This window comes from Perognathus longimembris, chromosome 17 (assembly GCF_023159225.1).
Source record: "Perognathus longimembris pacificus isolate PPM17 chromosome 17, ASM2315922v1, whole genome shotgun sequence".
Classification (NCBI taxonomy): Eukaryota; Metazoa; Chordata; class Mammalia; order Rodentia; family Heteromyidae; genus Perognathus; species Perognathus longimembris.
In genome coordinates, this window is record NC_063177.1 from 8991663 (window position 1) to 9015024 (window position 23362).

Sequence of the window (23362 nt, forward strand, 5' to 3'; positions counted from 1 at the left end):
GAAAAACCCGAGGCCAAATGCACTAATCCTGAGCTAAAGCCCCAGTACCAGCACACACACACACTCACACACACACACACACGCACATGCACATGCACACACATACATACATCAGTTGGCAAGGCCTGCTTGTTCAGATTCTTCTCTGTGTTGCTGTGTTTTCAGAGTAAGGATGCGCCCCTCCTCTAGGTAGAGAGAAGATGCCTCTCAAATGAAGATCTTATAATTTGCTTCTGGGAAGAGGCTGGGAAAAGCTCAAAGACTGGTCTGAGGTCTTGCTGTAAAAAATTAAAATTAAAATTAAATTTTTAAAAAGTCCAAACTGTGGGTTCATTTCTGGGTCTTAAATTCTGTTCCATTGGTCTTCAGGCCTGTTCTGGGGCCAATACCAAGCTGTTTTTATTAATATAGCTTTATAATACAGCTTGAAGTTTGGTATTGTAATTCCTCTAGCACTGTTCTTTATGCTTAGGATTGTTTTTGCTATTTGTGGTCTTTTATTGTTCCATATGAATTTCTGGATTGCTTCCTCTATTTCATTAAAAAAATGGTGTTGGGATATTAATGAGTATTGCATTGAATTTGTAGATAGCCTTTGGCAATATTGCCATTTTGACTATATTAATCCTCCCAATCCAGGAGCATGGGAGGTTTTTCCATTTCCTTAGTTCTGCCTTAATTTTGTTTTTCATGTTTTTAAATTTCTCATCATAGAGGTCTTTCACTTCTTTGGTTAAGGTTATTCCTAGCTATTTTATGTTTTTTTGAGGCTATTGCAAAAGGAGTTGCTTTTCTGATTTTGGCCTTGGTCTTTGGGTCATTAGCATATAGAAAGGCCGTTGATTTTTTTGAGGGTTTATTTTATATCCTGTTACTTTGCCAAAGTTTTGGATCAGCTCTAGTAGCTTGGGAGTAGAGTCTATGGGGTTCTTTAGGTATAGGATCATGTCACCTGCGAAGAGAGAAAGTTTAACTTCATCTTTTCTTATTTGGATCCCCTTTATGTTTTCTTCTGTCCTAATTGCTCTAGCTAGGAATTCTAGTACTATGTGGAAGAGGAGGGGAGAGAGCGGACATCGTTGTCTTGCTACTTAATCTTTGATAAAGGAGCTAAAAAAATTGGATGGAATAAAGATAGCCTCTTTAACAAATGGTGCTGGCAAAACTGGTTCAATACCTGCAACAAACTAAAACTAGATCCTTATATATCACCCTGCACCAAAATCAATTCCAAATGGATCAAAGACCTCGAAATCAAAACAGAAACCCTAAAAACACTAAAAGAAAGAGTTGGAGAAACACTTGGGCTCCTTGACACAGGACGGAACTTCCTTAACAAAGACCCAGGAAGGCTACAAATCAAGGAAAGGATGGACAAATGGGACTGCATCAAACTGCAGAGCTTCTGCAGGGCAAAGGACATAGCTCCCAACATAAACATAAAGTCCACAGATTGGGAAAAGATCTTTACCAGCCATACAATGGACAAAGGCCTCATATCTAAAATACATGCCAAACTAAAAAAATTAAATTCATCCAAAACAAAATCGCAAAGAACCAACAGCCCCCTCAACAAGTGGGCTAAAGACTTAAAAGAGACTTCTCTTATGAGGAAATGAATGCCAAGAGACATATGAAAAAGTGCTCTACATCACTGGCCATAAAAAAAAATGCAAATCAAAACAACATTGAGACTCCACCTCACCCCAGTAAGAATGTCCTTTATCAAGAAAACAAACAAGGGGCTGGGGATATGGCCTAGTGGCAAGAGTGCCTGCCTCGGATACACGAGGCCCTAGGTTCGATTCCCCAGCACCACATATACAGAAAACGGCCAGAAGCGGTGCTGTGGCTCAAGTGGCAGAGTGCTAGCCTTGAGCGGGAAGAAGCCAGGGACAGTGCTCAGGCCCTGAGTCCAAGGCCCAGGACTGGCAAAAAAAAAAAGAAAAGAAAAGAAAAGAAAACAAACAAGGGCTGGGGATATGGCCGTGGCAAGAGTGCTTGCCTTGTGTACATGAAGCCTTGGGTTCAATTCCCCAGCACCACTTATACAAAAAATGGCCAGAAGTGGCGCTGTGGCTCAAGTGGCAGAGTGCTAGCCTTGAGCAAAAAGAAGCCAGGGACAGTGCTCAGGCCGTGAGTCCAAGGCCCAGGACTGGCCAAAAAAAAAAAAAAAAAAGAAAAAAGAAAAAAGAAAACAAACAATTATAAATGTTGGAGGGGATGTGGCCAAAAGGGAACCCTACTTCATTGTTGGTGGGAATGTAAACTGGTTCAGCCACTCTGGAAAGTGGTATGGAGATTTCTCAGAAGGCTAAACATAGAGCTCCCCTATGACCCAGCAGCCCCATTTTTCGGATCTACCCAAAAGACCACAAACAAGAACACACTAAAACCACCAGCACAATGTTCATTGCAGCACAATTTGTCATAGCTAAAAAATGGAACCAACCCAGATGCACCTCAGTAGATGAATAGATCAGGAAAATGTGGTACATATACACAATGGAATTTTATGCCTCTGTCAGAAAGAATGACTTTGCCCCATTTGTAAGGAAATAGAAGGACTTGGAAAAAATTATACTAAGTGAAGTGAGCCAGACCCAAAGAAACATGGACTCTATGGTCTCCCTTATTGGGAATAATTAGTACAGGTTTAGGCAAGTCACAGCAGAGGATCACAAGAACCCAATAGCTATACCCTTATGAATGCATAAGATGATGCTAAGGTGAAATGAACTCCATGTTATGGAAATGAGTGTTGAAGCTGCTTTGTTTGCAGCCCACTATCAAGCACTTGTGTTTCCTTAGCTTTAGTTTCTCAACAACCCCAACCCACTGCTTGTGCAGATGCAGCCAGGTCACTCTGCATGCTTCCTCTCCGCCCAGTGGAACCTAGGGTTGGCCATGCCAGTGTCTTCTGACTTTGATCTAAGAATCATATCCTCTGTTAGGATCCATGAAACTACAGCAAACTACAGTGACTGTGGTTAGATTAGTTAGATCTCAGACTTTTAGAGGCTTTGCTTTTTGTTCTTATTGTTTCATGCCTGGACTTGAACTCAGGGCCTCAGCACTGTCCTTGAGCAGTTTTGCTCAAGTCTGATGCTTTACCACTTGAGCCACATTCCACTTCTGGTTCTTTGATGGTTAATTAGAGATAAGAGTCTCACTGACTTTCCTGACCAGGTCGGCTTTGAACCTCAATCCTCAGATCTCGTCCTCATGACTTTCTAGTTGTCAACAACCAGACACGTAAAGCTAATTGCTGTTGCTGACAAAACAGACCCAGCCATGGGGATCCCAGAACAATCTTGACTGAAAGTGCTGAGCCCTGGGCTCTCTCCAGGCCTCATGGACTACAGATACAAGACCTATTTGAACAACTCCATTCTCTTGTCATTACTTTCCCTTGATGGGGTACTGCTGGGCAAGTCCTGCTTTGTGGCTAACTGAATCCATAATCTCCAGACAGCTTGGGCTGCATGGTTACCTAAGTTCCCAGACTGGACAGTTAGTGTCTGCCAAATAGCAAGTCAGTACCTATTTCTCAGAAGAACTCTAGTAGCTAATGGTCCACCATTTAAAAGTCTCCACTGTAATCTTTAGTTATTCAGTTATTTAGTTCAAGATATTTAAGTTTGGACTTAAAAAAAGTGTTAATGTCTTTTTTCTTATTTATTGTCAGAGGGATGTACAGAGAGGTTACAGTTTCATACGTTAGGCCTTGGGTACATTTCTTGCACTTTTGTTACTTCCTCCCTCATTCCCCCCTTGCCCCTCCCCCTTCTCTCCTCTCCCCATGAGTTGTTCAGTTGGTTTACACTAAATGGTTTTGCAAGTATTGCTTTTGGAATCATTTGTCTTTTTATCCTTTGTCTCTCAATTTTGATGTTCCTTTTCATTTCCCTAGTTCTAATACTAGTATATACAGTATCCAGTGTATTCAGATGAGATACAGTGATAGTATGGGTACAACCACAGGAAGGGGATACAAGAGGATCATCAACAATAGAAGCTACAGTTTCACATGGTATGTTGAAAGTAATTACAACAGTGATATAACTGTCATTTCCATAACATGGAGTTCATTTCACTTAGCATCATCTTTTGTGTTGATAAGGGCATATCTATCTGGGAGACCTTCAGGTCTGGCCTCTGCGCCTCGCCGTGGCAGCCTCATCACCTATGGGCCATTCCACTGTGGAAAGACGGGGGTGGGAACTCCTCAGAAGAAAACCTGATTTGCAATTTGTGTTTGCTCTTCCCACTGCCACACTTCAGCTGATCTCACCACCAGGGACACAATGGCTTTTGTAGCATATGGCATCTCTAGTCTATTTTAAAAGCCATACACACAACAACAGAAGGAGGCGATGGACCAATGCCCCCGAATCACACTGGATTATATTGCACCCCATTTTCAATAAAAATATTTGAATGGTGGTCTTGTGCCAGTGACTCATTCCTGTAATCCTAACTACTTAAAAGGTTGAGATCTGAGGATCGTCGCTCAAAGCCAGCCCAATTAGTCAAGTCCATGAGACCCTTATCTCCAATTGACTATCAAATTAAAACAAAAACAAAAACAAAAACCACAACTGGAAGTGAATTTGTGGCTCAAGTTGTTGAGTGCTAGCTTTGAGCACAAAAGCTAAGTGAGAGTGCCCAGGTTCTGAGTTCAAGCCCCAGGATCCACACACACACACACACACACACACACACACACACACACACACACACACACACACACCAGGCAAACACTCAGCCTGAAGCCTGCCTGGTGGCTCTGGCTTCCTGGGTCCTCAGGGGGTTCTGCTTGAGGAGAGGCATTTGTGGGTGGGTGGTGCCATTCCATCTAACAGAGCAGATCCTCTGCTCTCTCTCCAGTGCTCAGGGAGGTCAGACGTTAGGCCATGCTTCTTTGACCTGGCTGAGGTTCCATGGGTGTTGCAGAGATAACCCGTTTCCTCTCTTTGCAGGGTATTGGGTTTTTTCCGTCCATCCCGGTGGGATTTTGTGAAAGCTGGATCTGTGCACACAGTGACCACATCCTCTAATCATTCAGCTTTCATTGATTTTTGGGGGAAATGCTCCCTACCCATTTTGAGTCCCAGGAGCTGCAGGCTCATGGAAAGGTCCCCAAGGCCTGTGTTGCCTGAGGGATTGTCTGGGGCAGCTGTGATTGGGGTACATCTGCCTGGGTCAGGCATTATGGCTTTGGTTATAATGGTTTTTGTAGCTGTAGTGTTCTCAGAATAAAGTACCCAGTAGCCAGAGAAGGGGCTGCTTGCAAATAATTACCAGCTACAGGATGCAAGCCATAAAGGAAGCTTCCGCTACTGCTGTTCAAAGGCCTGAATGGCTTGCTCCTGGCTTATCCACAGGAAAAACATACAGACAGGAATTAAAATAAATATATAGGGTAAACAGATGTATCTTACAATAGAGACTTAAAGCTCAACAGAAAACTAACACACATATGTATAAATATGTATATATGTGTATATATATGTATGTATATATATGTGTGTACATATATAATGTGTGTATATATACCACCACACACACATATATATATGGTGGTACATATCTATATCTATATCTATATATCTATATCTATATATATTTGTGGTGGTACTGGGGGGTGGGGAGTTGAACTCAGGGACCTGTACTGTTAAACTGGTACAATACCACTGAGCTGCACCACCAGGGTGAGGAGAAAAGATCTGGAGCAGGAAAAAGTGGAAGAAATAGGTAAATTGGGTATGAATCTTATTTTACAAATGTAGGAGTAAAGGAAATATTATACCTCTTAGTTTTACTTTTAAATGGAGCCCATCTCACCAGGAGGGAGGAAGAGTCAGCCTCTGTCATTGGTAGAGTATTTCTCCCCTTTCCTGGACCTCAGGGAAGCTTTCAGTGACTGAGGCCACCTGGGAAACAAGGCTCGTGTTTGTTTAATTTTGAAGTCATGGTGGGAGTTGTTGTAGACATTCTCATTTCCCAGTGTGGTCCCTGGAAGCCCAGCAGGCTTCTAATCCTTTTCTGGGGCAAGGCAATTTTTACCATGGCTGGGCATTTTCCAAGACTGGTATTACAAACAGGTGTGTGTGCAGCAGGGGTGGGGATTGGGGGCCTATATTCAGGACATCCAAGACTCTTAATAGTTTTTTGACTTCCAGTCTAGTGGACATTAGTCTCTAATCTCCTCTCATACTCAGAAGCCAGCTTTCTTTTCCTCTCAGAGGACAGCAAGAAGATTTTCATGGAGGAGTTTAGGTTTCACAAGTCTACAAAGGCTTCATGGCATGATGCAGTTTCTGCATTCTGTCCTGTCCCCCCCCCCCCAAAAAAAAAATCCTAAGGCAAGTGGTTGAAAAAAATAAGCTCTGGATAATGGCCTGGGAACAGATGGAGGAAGAAATTAAAGCATAAATTAGTTAGAACCAAGAGGCCCTGAATGGCATCCTGGCCCACCCAGCCAGCCTAACCAGATGCAAAGAGACATTGTTTCAGAGCATCTTGCTCTGCCCCTCCCTACTCCCTTCTTTTTTTTTTTGGCCAGTCCTGGGCCTTGGACTCAGGGCCTGAGCACTGTCCCTGGCTTCTTCCTGCTCAAGGCTAGCACTCTGCCACTTGAGCCACAGCGCCGCTTCTGGCCGTTTTCTGTATATGTGGTGCTGGGGAATCGAACCTAGGGCCTCGTGTATCCGAGGCAGGCACTCTTGCCACTAGGCTATATCCCCAGCCCTCCCTACTCCCTTCTAGTGTTGGTAACTTTCCTATGACCAGGGCAGAGGATTTGCAGAAGAAGCCTGATGGGGAATTAACAGCCAATCAGGTCACCAGACCTGACCAATGAAGTGTTACCTTCCAAAGCACCTAATTATAATGGTGGCAACCAATCAGAATGCAGTGCAGGGCATAGGAATGCCTAGACTGAGCGAGCAATTGGGGCAGAGACACAGGCACAGAGAGAGCCATGCAAGAAAGACAAGAGAATGGATGAGTGAGGATGCGGCCAAAAGGGAATACTGCTATACTTTTGGTAGAAATGTAAACTTGTTCAACCACTGGTTTCTCTCATTTGTAGTAACTAGAATGTGTCTATAAATCTACAAGTAAACATACTGGATGTTAAGAAAAGAATGAACTTGGTCATGATAAGTTATACAGATCTCTAGGCCTTTGCACAGAGTGAGACCAAAGGAGGGTATTCTTATGAGAGGATCACAGAGGTGCTTACCATTCAAAGTATTTATGGAAATGAACTCCAAGAAGTGGAAACAAGAGTTTTTTTTCCTTTGTTGATGTTTTTGTTTCTATTCCTTTTGTCTTATTTGTGTGTTTGTCTTTAGGAGGGCAAGGGGGTGGGTACTGAAATGGTAAGGCAAAAGGTGAACAAAAGCAGCAGTGATACTCACTAGACACTGTGTTGAGAATGGACTACACAACTTGTGGGTGGGGGCGAGAGGGAAAAACTGGGAGAGAGGGAGGAAAGGGGTGACATTGTTCAAAAAGAAAGGTACTGTTGATCTGCCTGGTGTAACCATTACCCCTCTGTACAAAATCTTTACAATAACAATAAATGAAGTAAGAATGAAGTAAAGAGGATGATGGAAGGTGAAGGTAGAGATAAGTGTTTCTCTTGCAAATAAGGTTCTTCACATTCACCCTCTGAAGTCCTCTGCTTTCTTCATGGAATTCCTGAGACAAGAACCCAAGGAGAGCTGGGCCGCAGGTGCCTCATGCCTATAATCCTAGCTACTCAGGAGGCTGAGGTCTGAGGATCATGGTTCAAAGCCAGCCTGGGCAGGGAAGTCCTTGAGACTCTCATCTCCAATTAATTTCTAAAAAGCCTCCAGGAGTGGAGCTGTGGCTCAAGTGTATAGCACTAGACTTGAGCACAAAAGTTCAGGGACAGTACCTAGACCCTGAGTTCAAGCTCCATGACTAGGGTGCATGCATGCATGCACGCATGCACGTGCATGCATGCGCGCGCGCACACACACACACACACACACACACAGAGAACCCAAGGATGCTCAGCAGTGCCAGCAGTGGAGCTGCAACCCTGGCAGGCACTGTCTATCCTAAGCTGCAGCACCAAGCAGGCATCACCTGCTGCAGGACTACAACCTCATGTTCCCTGCCTGCTGCTGAGCCAGAAGGACTAGGTAGGCTCTGCCCATCTCTAGCAACAATAGCAAAAATTCTACAGAAGAAATACAGTGAAATACATATAAACTAATATCTCAAACAAGTTATTTTGGCCAATTTTCATAGGGTCATGGTTAGTGTAAAGAAGAGGTAGCATAAAATTTCTCCTCCATAACATAACAAAGGTATGGGTTGTTCCATACATGCAGATGAGAGCTTTGAGCTGGCCAACCTGGGGTCCCAGGCCAGGGGCCCAACCTCAGGGATCCTACATGTCTGGTCAGCCATAACCCACCAGTAGGGGTGAAGGGCAAGAAAGGAAATTTATTCATGTGGCGTGCCATGCCATGGGAAGAGGAAAGCAACCATTCCAGCCTATCTTTGCAATCCAGATGTGAACATTGGGTTTAAACAGAGGAAGAATGTGGCACTGGGCAGGAGCTGGGCCTAACTATTAAAAAGGGTTGGTGACAGGTGTGATCGGATTGGTCATGATTTCAGGGTGGGTGGAGTGCTGGTCAGGTTGAGAAAAGCACTGTGGAGTGGGGGCACTTTGGATTCTTGTCCCAAACTGGGATCCAGCAGCCCTTTTGCTCCCAGATTCCGCGGTGACTGCACAGGGGACAGCTCAGGGCAAAGGCAGCTGCCAGATGGAGACAAGGGTGTCAGACTTGTCAAACTTTTGTCCTTTTAGTTCCCTTTTGGACATGTGAAGACCTAGGTGAGGAGGAGTTGGTATGTTTCAGCAAAAGCAGTCTGAGTTGCCAGTTATAAGCTATGATATAAAATGCATTTCTTCTTATGACAAGTAAACCAAGCCTTGGTAAAAATTTAAAGCTTTTGTAAAATTTAAATGAGAAGTACTTCATGAATTGGAGAAGATCAGACTGGCAGAGTTTCAGCATTCCAACAGCAAAGCATCAGGTACAACTATGTATTGGGTAATCTCAGACACAAAAAACAATTACTCTTGCAGTCACAAAATTGCTTTTGGGGGCTTATGTAGTTGGACAGTTCCTAATCACACATCACATCAGAGTTACTCACTCAGTGACTGGCCAAGGGTGGCATCTGTTACCCTTTCCTATAGTTCGCCAGATTATTTTAGCTCATTTGCCAATGTTGGCTTATGGCTGTAAATCAGTCAAGGTGAGGCTGCTTGTGAGCCTTTTCTGGTCTGTGTTTGCACTGAACCCTTCCTGTGAGTCCTAGTTGAAAAGCTCATAGTGTCCCATCAGAGGTGAGACTGGGGAGTCGGTGAGAACATCTCATGGACAAAGCTCACAGAAGAGTGAAATGGGCAGTGCAGGCTGAGAAAAGCCCTCATTTAGAGACTCACCAACCAGATGTGAGAGGGAGAGATGGAACTGCTGATACTGGTAGTTTGCCTAAACCACAAAGAGGTAGAGGAAGATGACTGAGCAGTCCGAGCTGGGCATGCACCCCATTACCAGGGCCTGTGTAGGAAGTAACCTTTTCCTTTGTGCCTGGGAAGGGCAGCAGTGCTGGGTGGAGATGCCACAGAGGCACGAAGCTGGGTCTGTTGTGCCCAAGCCCTAGAAGACCACCAAGAGACCACCGAGAGCCAGACGTTCCGAAATGCAAAAGCAAGGCAAGGCTTTATTAGGCGAGCTGCAGCCCGGACCTCGTCCTATACACCGACGCAGCAGAGGTTAGGAGGAAGGTCCTGAGCAAAGTTTTACATGGGTATTTAAAGGGAAAAACCACAAAATTACATAAACCAAGTGCAAGCAGGGTTGGGGTGCGAGGACAAATCTGATTGGCTCGGGGCTAGGGGATTCTGAAATTGATTGATGGACATTCCAGGGCAGTCAACGTTCCCAAACCGGTTTGGCCATCTGGGAAATGGGCTTTATGGCCGGTTGGTTTCGGCACAAACATCCGCACAAACTACTTCATTCCTGGAATCTGTACAATTTCTGGCTAGTTTCACCATAAACAAGTCATTTGCTGGGTTTTACGTATGTGCTGGGTTATTCTTAGCTTAACACAAACAACAAGATGGTTGCAGTTTCAAGATGGAGTTGTCCTAGTCTTTCATTCCCCCCTGGACTTATGGACATGAAGCACAATCCTGTGTTTCAGGCCGTAAACTAAATTCCAATTGCTCTCTCTCTGGAAGAGGTATATACATGCTTTTTTTTTTTTGTCCCAATAAAGTAGATATTAAGGTAGTAAGCCACGGGGAATAATTTCCTCTTCCTTTTCTACAATGGGGCCATGATCTCATGACTCCAGTGGCCAGGGGAGTTACAGTAGCTCGGGCTGGAGGCTGGGGAAGATATATCAATTCTGGTGCCCACTATTCTATCATCCCCAAGCTGCCGACCACCCATAGGTAGGGTTTATGGGAGTCTAGGTTCTCTCCCTAGCTACCAAAGCACCAACCATACATAGCAGGCCTAGCAAGGTAAAGTTAGCCAAGTCCATCTTTTGGTACGTGGCCTCTGTTGTGGCTAATCTGCCACCGGGGTAGAATGTTCTCTCTCACTGTGAATGGGTCCACTGGCTCCAGTCATTTTTATGGCGTGGGTAAAGAGAATCCAGGTTGCAGTTCTGTCCACCCTGAGTGTGGTGGGAGTTGTCAGCAGCAGGATGTAAGGACCCTTCCAACGTGGTTCCAGGTTCCCTTGTCGGTGGCACTTTACTCAGTTGGTAGCGGGTGTGGCTCAGAAGGAGGTCCAGTCTCATAAAGGGCCTTTTAGCTTGGGCCAGATCGCTTGGTGGACCTGCTATAGGGCTCTGAGGGGGGATAAAGGCTCATAAAAAATTCGATTGTAAGTTAGGAGTTATGGGAGGGGATCCCAAATCTGATCCTAAGGCTACACATGAGCAAATCCAGGCTTTACCTACAAAACCATCTCAGCGAGGGAATCAAGCAGTTAATGGTACATGAGATCTTTCTGGTTAACATTTAGATGACATCACACAAGTCCCTTATCCCTGCAGATGCAGGTACAGATAGTTTCACGGTGAAGCCCTAATTCTGACCCTATTTACCTATTTATATTATAGCCAATTTGATTACATACCAACTTTACTCATAAGCTCTAATTTTAAGACATACTGATATCATTTGCTTCATACTCAAACTTTCTAGGGATTGTCTTTCCTCATGCCAGCAGCGACTTACTGGAACATTCTGTGACACTTGACTTTTTAAATCCCTTTCTTAATCTCCAAGGCTTGCTATACTAACTTTCCTCTTTACAGTTTCTGGGGCTTCTTTGCTGCTAGAGTTTTACTGTCTACATTTTCTTTTCCTCTAGTTTGTAGAATCCGGTTTATCAAGGCAATTTACTGTGACTCTACCCACAGGCTGTTGGGGAAAACAAAGGTGGGGCAAGGGTCAGCCTGATGGGGACTGCTGCTCCTAAAAAGCCAGACCAGAGCCAACTATCATGAGTTACTATTTTAGAGTGGATTTTTCCAGTTTCCAGTGCCTCTAAGTGCCTAAGGTTGGCCGGTGGCATCTGTAAGATGCACCCCCAGGAGGGCTCCATGAAGATGCCCCAGCAGTTTAAATCTCTGTCCAGTTACCTGGGTACCTGGCACACCTGATGGCAGTTACCTCCCTTTCTTCTGAGGTCACACCCTAATTTATCTGGACACATTTTAATATTTCCACTCCAGGCATTTCCTGGAAGTGACACTCCAGCCTGTCATACATGCTTTGAATTTAGCAGCAGGCCAGTCTGCTTGAAAATTTCTTACAATATCCAATTTTCTTAATAGAGTTAGTTAACTCCACTCAACTCAAGAATGTCCCCCTGAAATTTTAGTTTCAGCAGATCCAAAGTACTTTCCAGCAGAAATCAGCTGCTTGTGATAAGAGTCCCATTTGTTTTACCAAGATAGGGCTACACTGGGTGAAGATGTAGATTCTTTTAGATGACTGTCAGACTGTCCTTGATAGCTTAACCTAAGTTAACCTAAGGCATAACTTTAGTATTTTCCTGATTCCTTCTTAAGCACACTAGCTTTTGTAGGCTGGCACATCACTGAATGTCAAGACAGCTTTAGGCAATCAATGGCCCTTGGGTCATTTTGCCAGGGCAATAAGTTTAAATCAAATATTTCCAATAAGGCTAGGGTTTTGTTTTTTTGTTTTTTAACCAACATAGAAGGTTTGGCCTGTAACCATTTCTCACAAGTGCAGTTTCTGTACACTGTTACCTCTGTTTTCCATACCCCTAGTTTATCCTGTCTTATTTTCCCAAAAACAACTTTGGTCCCTTGGTCCTAAAAGGGGGGCTGATGGGCGAAGATCATCCATCTTCTGTAACTTCTTCAGGCTGACTCAGGGGCGTTGGCCTTACCTAGCCAGGGACCTATAACCTTAGTCTACTTTACCAAGGGGCTGCAGGGTCAGATGTCCAGTAGGAGCTTTACTCCAAACTGGAAATTACATTCAACATTTAACTTTAACTTAAATATACAGACTTTTCGGGGCTACATCAGTATAGCCTTTTAACATTTTAGTTTGCAAAAGCATTTTCCTGACTGGCTGGGGAAACAGATCTCTGATAACCTAACAATGCCTAAATTACCTTTGTAGGCCTCAGGTAGGTCTCGATAAAGACATAATCGCAGGTTCACAAGTTTCCTTTCCTGAACAGATATGCCAACTCAGAATTTTCACTGCCAGTTAGGGCTTTGAGCAGATGCAGGGGGTTGGGATTTTAAACTATTCCCCATTTGACAATCTTAGCTTTACTACCCACTACCACAGATGACTGGCAAGTCCCTGTCCAGTTACAAAGTAGATAGACACGGGCAATAAAAGGCATGCTTACGAACTATTCTTCTAGGACCTCCCGGCTCTGATTAACTTTTGAAAGGCCAAACAGCAGTGACTCTAGGATCTGACACCCTCTCTGCCATCCAAGCAGTGGCTTACTGCCTCTGGATGCACAATCACTCTGTCCCAGGAGTAACTTTTCCATGCTGGTATAAATGCACCTTTGTCATTTCTCTTGGTCCATCACTGGACTTGGACTCAGGGCCTGAGTGCTGTCCCTCAGCTCTCCAGCTCAAGACTAGCACCCTACCATTTTGAGCCTCAAAGCAACTCATGACTATTTCCAGCACTTCTGCTGGTCAGCTGGACACGAAGACTCCCACAGGGACCTTTCTCTGCCCGGGCTGGCTTCGAACAGCAGATTTCAGATCAATGAGTCTTACAAGAGGCCACTTAACTCCAATTAAAAGCAACAAGGTGGTCCACACAGAAATAGTTTTTAAGCATACTCTTACCTGGAGCTTATCAAGGGCCAGTGTTAGATCTTGACAAACTTGTAGGGATCATCTGTCCTTCTCTATGGGCCTGCTGGAAATGGTTACAAAAAAAACTACAGAGAAACTGGAATGGCAATTAAACATTTTGGTAGCTATAATTCTCCTTTTTTCACTTTGCAATAATCATTTAGGACAATTTTACTTCCAGATTTCTTATCTAGAAATGCATTCTTGATTTTCAAGGCCTTTTACTAACCTCTGTTTAACACTAACACTTTAGCTCTTATCTGTGTTGGAAAAACTCTGAAGCTTAGAGGCATTCTGAAACCGGTACTGCCCTTTGCCTTTGGGCTGCCCGTTTTAAAAGAGCCTTTTTTTCTTTTTCTTTAGTCCCAGTTACCACATGGCATGAAGACCTTTGGACTCAAATGACAATTTTTCCTTAATGCAAGAATTACAATTACAAAATTAGAAATACTTATCCATTCAGCTTTCCAATAAAGTAGTGAGATAGCCCATTTTGCCATTTCCTCCTACATACAGAGAGTTAATGAGAGTTTACTTTTATACTTGCCTCATTATGTGTAACTTAAGATAGTTACGAGTCTTACTATTACATCACATAAAATTCAGTACCTGAATCATTAAACTGATATCCAAAACAATTGTAACAAAAGTTAAAACAGTCACCAAAATTACAAACACATGAAATCCAGTCTCAGCATCTTTGCTTTTTCAATACATCCGAATTACAAAATAGCACAGGAATCAAATTACATCAGATAAATATACTTTTTAACCATTTAAAAAACTTTTTTAATTCTTAGTACCTCAAGGGGCAGTTTTTAAAAATTCCAGCCAAACCATTCATTTTTACCACCAGGTTTTCAAAGTTCACCTGAAAACAAAAGAGTCAAAAGAGAGGCCTCCATGGCCTGTCCTGCCAAACAGCCTATTTTCATCCTTTCATCCTACTCCTCAGAGCTTGATGAACTGTCTTGGTGCCGGCCCCACTTCTCTTCCACCATGCAAGGACACCCCCTTTTGGCTGTCCCACCACGTGGATTCCCTCCAGGGCCTGTGCCACCACGTGGGCTGGCTAAGCTGTACTGTTGCCAGACCACCCCTCACTCCTGTGGATAGGCATACAGGCCCATTTTTTTTTTTCTAGAAACCCAAGCAATTTTTTCCTTTTTTTAACAGTGATAAACCTTTACATCAAAATTTCTGACACTTAACCTTAATTTCTTTTTTTTAATTAATGAAACATTTTCTTTAACTACAGTTCCTCTTTAAAACAATGCAATAATCCTTTAAAGCATTTGGTAACGCCCAAACTTAATGACCATTTGAATTTAAACTTAAACTCACTCAATTTTACATCATGCTAACAGTCTTGTACATGTTCACACTCACACATGCACACACACACACACACACATTTAAAAGATCTTAAAGCGCGCAAAATAAACATCGGCCGTACATTTTCCAGTGGCAGGAGGTATTTTTGCCAATCTTACTCCTGCAACACCCAAATTTTAAGACAAAGCTTTTAACAAATGATTTTAGCATTCTCCAGCCTCATTTTCCTGGGCTTGATAATTTTAGCAAAACATTTTAGCATACCAAATAATTTTCTGCTGAAGAAGGCTGGGTGGGGGTCACCCAGAGTTCTTTTTGCGGACACTCACACTCTGATTGTGAGCTGTCGCCTGTACATCTTTCAAATGAGCTAAACATAAATCCAAGGGGGTAGAGGGAATCTGTCCCATTACGTCCGTCACAGTCAGGAGATACAAAAAACAGGGAAGAACAGTCCAGACCAGACAATATTTTTTTCTACAACATAATCTTTTCTAGTATGTAATTGGATTTACTATTACTTTCTTTTCTAATTTACCACCAGACCTAGTCTCCTCTATACTCACTCTCGTCCTAGGCCCTTCTGCTTTCAATTTCACTTTCTCTTTTACATCAAAGTCCAATTAACCACATCATTTAGACTTCTCAGAGCATTTTACATAAACCAGACAAACATACAAAAGTGGCGAGAGTAAAAGCAGTTTGACAAATCTGGAGAAGCAACGCTGCTAAGAAAAGGTAGGGAGGAAAATTCTGCTGGGGACATAAAGAGAAAGAGAAGGAGTCACCTCTGGAAGTCTTCTGTTTGTCACTTTCTTAGCTTAGTCCCCTTGCCTAGGAGGAATTTCTCCCGCCAGTGTGGAGGGAGGTTAGACACAGTTACACACAGACCACATAAAAAACACATAAAGGAATTAATATGCCATAAACAATCTACTAATTTCGGCGCCAACACAGGACAAGGTAACAAAACAGGTTATGCAGGTTTGACACAAAAGAGACTGTCAGACTCACAAATAATGCACAGACAGCGCTGCGCAGTGGGGTCTCTCCCCGCCACCTGAGGGTGGCTTGGGCTGGAGGACTTGGGGGGTCCTTCCAGTGGGCTAGGATCAAGTCTAGGGGGCTAGATGGTACATTACCTATAGCTCTGGTCAGGTGTTCAATCCAGACAGCTACAAAAAACACAACAATTACAACAACAGAAAAGGTACCAAACACACAGGCCTGAGTAAAAGACAAGTTACAAGTTACTAGTACAAGTTGGAGATCTCCCAAGTCGGCCCCCAACCTCCTGCGAGGGTGCAGAAGGAATGGACCCAAGTTCAAGGTGGGCAGGATGAGCCTCGGTGAGGAGACTCTCCCAGTCAGTGCCGGCTAGAAACCAGACTGATTTGTGCCCTACAAGTATCAAGGCGGGGTTCCAGGGGTCCCCCATCAAGGGTGGAGGGTCTGAGACGTCTCCCAATTCCTCCAGAGCTGTCATATGAGCACGTCTGCTCTGACAATCCCTAAAAAAATAAAACAAACCAGAACGGCCGTATTCAAGAGAAAATGAAAGTAAAAAAAACCACACACCTAGACAAAGGACAGGACAAGACAAATTAACAGCGCTGTTTCTCACCTTCGGGGTCTGGGGTCTCGGGGGTCTTTGGGGATCCCGGACGAGCCCCCAACTGTTGTGCCCAAGCCCTAGAAGACCACCAAGAGACCACCGAGAGCCAGACGTTCCGAAATGCAAAAGCAAGGCAAGGCTTTATTAGGCGAGCTGCAGCCCGGACCTCGTCCTATACACCGACGCAGCAGAGGTTAGGAGGAAGGTCCTGAGCAAAGTTTTACATGGGTATTTAAAGGGAAAAACCACAAAATTACATAAACCAAGTGCAAGCAGGGTTGGGGTGCGAGGACAAATCTGATTGGCTCGGGGCTAGGGGATTCTGAAATTGATTGATGGACATTCCAGGGCAGTCAACGTTCCCAAACCGGTTTGGCCATCTGGGAAATGGGCTTTATGGCCGGTTGGTTTCGGCACAAACATCCGCACAAACTACTTCATTCCTGGAATCTGTACAATTTCTGGCTAGTTTCACCATAAACAAGTCATTTGCTGGGTTTTACGTATGTGCTGGGTTATTCTTAGCTTAACACAAACAACAAGATGGTTGCAGTTTCAAGATGGAGTTGTCCTAGTCTTTCAGGTCCCCTCAGGAGATCGGCAACCAAGTGTTATTCCAGGAAAGACCTTGCTGCTCCGGTTCTAGCTGGGGATGAAGCTGCTGGGCTCAGGATCCAGAGCTTGCATTGCCTGCCTTGGCTTTGGAGGGAGCCGTGCCCCTTGTGGTTAGTTTTCCCTCTCACCTGGCAGCTTATTTTTGCTCCTGCATGGATTTCCCTGCCCTTGGAGGTGGTCTCCAGCAGCTCATCCTGATGATGGATGTGTTGGTGGCTTCCAGCTCGGGGTGTTCTTTGTTGTATTTTGTCTGGTGATCCTGATAGCTCCCTGAAGGAGCTGTGTCTGGTCCAAATAAGATAAGATGCTTCCTGACAGCACAGGAGCAGGAATGGAAGTCACCACAGAACTGGGCTATGATGGTGTGGCAGGAATTCACTTGGAAAAGAAGTGATTATTTCCACAGATGAAGGTGAACTCACTGATGTGCCCACAGCTCATGAGGTAGAGATGTACAAGGACAGATGGATGCTTTGCTCTCTACAGAAGCTCAGTTGTCAGGGTAGATGCACAGTTTGACTTTCTGCAAGTTCACATTCACATTCCTAAAGTAATCATTGTGTTTCTTAGGGTTCTCCTCATTTCATGTGACAGAAAACCCTGACTAAGCTCATTTCGCAAGCAAACAGAGATTTGTTATCAGGTGACTGCAGCACAGGGCTTAGGTGCTTCCTGGGGCCCATCATGGGGAGGAGCCAGGGATCTCAGGCGACCAGCATGATGAAGCTCCAGACGCTAAGGAGAGGCTGGGATGTTATAGGCAGAGAGTAGAGTTGGCTTCAAGCCCTGCCATTGTTGTCTGGATATTCCTCACAAAACTAAATAGACAACAACTCTATGGTCCAGTAATAACCACTCTTGGGCATTTATCCAAAAGATTCCAAGTCAGAATGCAGTAAAAACACTTGCACATCCATGTTCATCTACTATTCACAACAACCAAGTGATGAAACAGCCTAGGAGCCACAACAGACAAATGGATCAAGAAAATACACAATGCAGAGCTGGGAATATGGCCTAGTGGTAAGGTGCGTGCCTCACACACATGAAGCCCTGGGTTCGATTCCTCAGCATCACATGCAGAAAAAGCTAGAACTGGCGCTGTGGCTCAAGTGGTAGAGTGCCAGCCTTGAGCAAAAAGAAGCCAGGGACAGTGTTCAGGCCCTGAGTTCAAGCAAAAAAAAAATAACAAAAAGACAAAAAGAAAAGGAAAGAAAATACACAATGCATGTTACTCATCCATCCGGAAGAAGAATATGGTCATTTGCATGGAAATAGATAGACCTGGGAAAAAAGTATGATTTTTCTCTTAAAATATAATTTCATTGTTATTAAGGTGTTATATGGTGAGGTTACCATTTCATAAGTCAGGTAAGGAGTACAATTCTTTTGGGGCCATGTCACCTCTTCCTTTATGTTCCCCTAGTTTGCCTCTCCCTCCTTGCCTGTAGCCAGAGTTCATTTTCCACATAGTGCATATTGAATACCATGACTACATTTGTTCACCCTGCCTCCCTCCATTTTTGTGCCCTCCAAAGGCAAAAATCCTTAAGTGCAAACAATAATACCATCACTAGTACCACCCACAATAAAAACACCTGTTTCCATTTCCTGCAATTTGTTTTGATAAACAGTATTTTTTTTTTGGCCAGTCCTAGGCCTTGGACTCAGGGCCTGAGCACTGTCCCTGGCTTCTTTTTGCTCAAGGCTAGCACTCTGCCACTTGAGCCACAGTGCCACTTCTGGCCATTTTCTGTATATGTGGTGCTGGGGAATCGAACCCAGGGCCTCCTGTATACGAGGCGAGCTCTCTTGCCACTAGGCCATGTCCCCAGCCCCTGATAAACAGTATTTTAAATGTTCAGAGGAGTTTCAGCTTTGGGTTCCTCCCCCCAAGAGTATCCTCCTTTAGTCTGACAATTTGTGTGCAAATGATTACAATTTTGTATAAGTTATCATGGCTAGTTATATTACAAGTCTAGCTTCCACATACGAAAGAAAGCATGCACTGTTTATCTTTCTGAGCTGACTTAGCTTACCTAACATGATTTCTTCTAAGACCATCCATTTCCCTGTAAGTGACAATATTATTATTTCTAATGGATGAGTAAAATTCCACTGTGTATCAGTACTGCATTTTTGTGACCCATTCATCTATTGTAGGGCATCTGGGCTGTTTCTATAACTTGGCTATTGTGAGTAGTGCAGCAGTGAACATAGGTGTGCAAGCATCTTGACTTGTCATGTTCTGGGTAGTTGCCCAAGAGTGGTATGGGGGAGCTCTATGCTTAGTTTTCTGAGGAACCCGCAGACCACCATCCACAGTGATTTACTAGTTTACATTCCCACTGACAGTGCAATAGGGTTCCTTTGGTAGGAAATACTTTTTAAAGAAAATAAGGGAAATAAGTCAGTATTAGAGATACCAAGGGTGAATGTTTTCTCATAGGTAGAAGTTAGCTCTAAGTCATAAACATATATGAAACATACACAGGTTACATGCATTTGTCACAAACATACTGACTAAAGTATGCCACAACAGGGAATTTTCCAATGGTGTCACTCCTTTGAACAATGAATTTACAGTTTAATGAAATGAATAACAGGAAACAGAAACATGTGTTTTCCAGAGAAAATGACAGATGAGTCGTGAGAGGAAGAGTGGGCAAAAGCTGTGGTAATATTCAATGTCCATAGGTGAAAATGGAAGCAGATAATGTGAGGGGATGAATTGTGTTGGGAGAGATGAGGGAGAAGGATGGACATTGATTAAGGTGCATTGTACTCATAAACGGACACATTGACTTGAAACTCCTTTGTACAACTACTTAAAGATAATTTTTTTTAAATCATGTAAAACAAATCCTGCCTTTGCCACTCACAAGTTGATGATTATGGGAAAGTCCTCCAGTTGCATTGTCCTTTGGTTGTGTTATCTATAAAATAGAGTTAGCTAGGAGTTCAGAGGAGAAATGACATATAGGATGGAACATTCCTGCACACAGCTGGAGCTCTGTAGACATCTATGGTTGGTTTGTGGCTGGATTCTGATTGAAGCTCATCCGATCAGAGAGCACTTTGCCCTTCGTCTCTGTCTCCCCTGCTCACTGAATTTGAATCTGTACATTCATGGCTCCTGGATCTTCTCATGATCATATTTTCAACCACAAGGGAACAGCTTAAATGAGAAAGAGGCCAACCCACAGAGTACAAAACAAAAACAGGGGAAAAGTGGCCAACCTAGACAGAGTAAAACTGAAATAGAGAAAGAGGAAGAATCCTGGGGGCTATATAACATGAATCCTAGATTGGTCTATGCCTGATGCCCACTAACATGGTAATGAACTTTTTGAAATGAATTTATTTTGACTTTTCTGTCATGCAGGAAATTGACAAGATAAGTCACTTTTCTTGTGACTTTTAAGGATTATTTTAAGACATGCTTTCAAACATGTTTTCTGGAATCCATGGAAGAGATTCTTCAAAAACCTGAGTCTCTTTTCCTAATTCCTGTTTGACTGCTAAGGAATTAGGCCCCAACTGTTGCACATGACTGATTCCTTCTGTGCATGAGGTTTTCTTTCTCTGTACCTTGTGTGTGTTTGCTGAATGTAAAAGAAACTGCTCCAACCACCTGTCACTTCAAGAAGAGATTAATTACTTTCAACTACAAAACCCTCTGTTGCATCTAAAAAATTAAACTTGCAAGGCACAGGCAAGGGTCCTGCTGCCTACTTGCTATTCCAGGTCAGCCTCTCATCACACCCCAAGTAAACAAAGCCCTCTTTTGTTATCGAACTACTTAGGCATCCTGAACACTTCTGTAGTTCAAGTAGGAAAGAGACTTAGAGGCTGAAATGATGACAGCTTTGGTTCTTGATATTGATCCCCACCTGGTCCCTTTGCAGCTTGGCTTGATTGTTTCTGAATACAGGAGGGTATCATCCAAAATGCTGTGTGTGTGTGTGTGTGTGTGTGTGTGCTGGTACTGGGGCTTGAACTCAGTGCCTGGGTGCTGTCCCTTAGCTTTCTTGCACAAGGTTGGCACTGCACCACTTGTGTGACAGCTCCACTTCATGATGAAAGGGGTGACATTGATCAAGCTGCATTGAATTTACAAATTAACGTGTTGAATTGAAACCTCTGTCCAACTACTTAGAGACAATTAAAAGAAGAAATAAACAAAATGACCTGTTGCTATTCCACTACTGTTCCCTCCAAATGAGGAATCCCAGGGCTATTCCAAAGTGTGGAAAGGGCAGTACCCCAGCCACTTGCTGGACTCGCAGCATACAAACAGGAAGGATAGACAGTGCTTGACGTCACAATGGCACCTGTGACTGGAAGGGAAATGAGGGCAGTGTTGGGGAGCTGGGATAACTGAACGTCCTGAGGCGTTTGTGGGACACAGTTCTTCCCTCCCTTTGCTGGTTTGGCCTTTGGGTTGAGAAGTGGAGTTGGTTTCTGTGTGCAGAGACCTTCTGATTCAGCCAGAGTTGGGCAGGTGTGCTCTGCAGGCGTGTGTGAGCAGGTGGGCATGTGCACAGGATGCTCACAGCATGTGCCAGGGAAAGTCTCTGAGGTTCCTACTTGGCCTCCTTAGACATCATCTCCTTCTTGGGGGGGGCGGTGTGTGTGTGCTAAAAACAAAGGTAAGGATTGTTGCCTGCTACCAGTGGCTCGTACCTATAATCCTAGCTACTCAGGAGGCTGAGATCTGAGGATTGAGGTTCAAAGCCAGCCTCAGCAGGGAAGTCCGTGAGACTCTTATCTCCAATGAACCACGAGAAAACCAGAAGTGGTGCTGTGGCTCGAAGTGGTAGAGGGCTAGCCTTGAGAAAAAGAACTCAGCAATAGCACACAGGCCCTGAGTTCAAGCCCCACAACTGAAAAAGAAAGAAGAACGAATGAATGAAAGGAAAGAAGGAAGGACGGAAGGAAGGAAGGAAGGAAGGACGGAAGGAAGGAAGGAAGAAAGGAAGGAAGGAAGGAAGGAAGGAAGGAAGGGTGTCATCAAGGCACCCACGAATTAGGCACTGACCTACATGTTTTCCATGCACTGCTATTAAGAAGCTATGGAGAAATGTGCAGGTGTTTGCCTGCAAATGCTTTATTCATAGATTTGTATACCAGTTATGTTTTCTATTGTTAATGATTTCATTATTGTTGTTGTTTTGTGCCAGTACTGGGGCTTGAATTCAGAGCCTCGTGCTCTTGCTTTTTCATCAAGGCTGGCTCTCTACAACTTGAGCCATACTTCCACTTTCAGGTTTTTACTGATTAGCTGAAGATAAGAGAATCTGATTTATCTACTAGGTTGGCTTAAAGCTGGGATCCTCAAATCTCAGACTCCTGACAAACAGGATTACAGGCCAGAGGCCCTGACCCCCAGTTATTAGCTTTTTGTTCCCAGTAATTCCTACTTTGGGTTGCCTCAGAGAGAGCCACATTAGACTGTAGTGTTTCTTGAGCAAAAGGAAATACATTCAGGCCAAGTATTGGAGGAAGAAGGGGCTTGGTGCTGGGGAGGAAAAGAAGCTGCAGTTCATCCTTCCATTCTGGAGTGGAGTGCAGAGGAGAGGAGAGGGATGGAAGAGGAGCCAAGGGCCTCTAAGGCCCCTCCCCACCCCAGGCACCTTATCTGACAAGGTGGAAGGCAGATGGCAGATACACAGAGATGTCTGGGGGCTTCAGAGTAAGAAGAGTGTGGACTGGGCCATACCACAGTCAGACTCAGACTGCAACAGACCCACTCTGGCTCCAGACTGGCCACTGCAGACCAGGTGCAAAGATGAAGCTTTAGCTGAGGACAGGGTATGATGGACGAGACCCTGGCAGTGCCTCTAGCTGTGCATTGTGGTACAGGGAGAGGTTCTGGACATAGCACTCTACATGAGGCCCAGAGCATGCATGGCTGGAGCCTGGCCCTGACTCCACACAGCTTGGAGTGTCTGGGAATCAGTGACATATGAAGACCAGATACATTTTTTCAAACATTGGGACATGGAAACCTGCAGATGCTCAGATACCACATCTGAGAGAGGCAGAGGCAGCCGGAGGAAATCCTGAAGAGACAAAGATTGCATCCCAGAGAGACTGAGCTATTCAGAAGAGACCATTAGCCTGTCAGAGGCCGAGATAGCACTGATTGGAAAGTTCATCATTTGTCATCCGGCCCCTTCTCCTGCCCTTCTGAGAGTGAGGCAAGGGGAATGCAGGATGGGGAGGGACGTTTTGTCACCTGGGAAGAAAGGAATCTGCTGCATTTTCTTGCCATATTTGAGAAGAGCTGGGTAAATCTGACCCTGGCATATTCATCCACAGTCCTGTGAATGTATCTTAAATTGG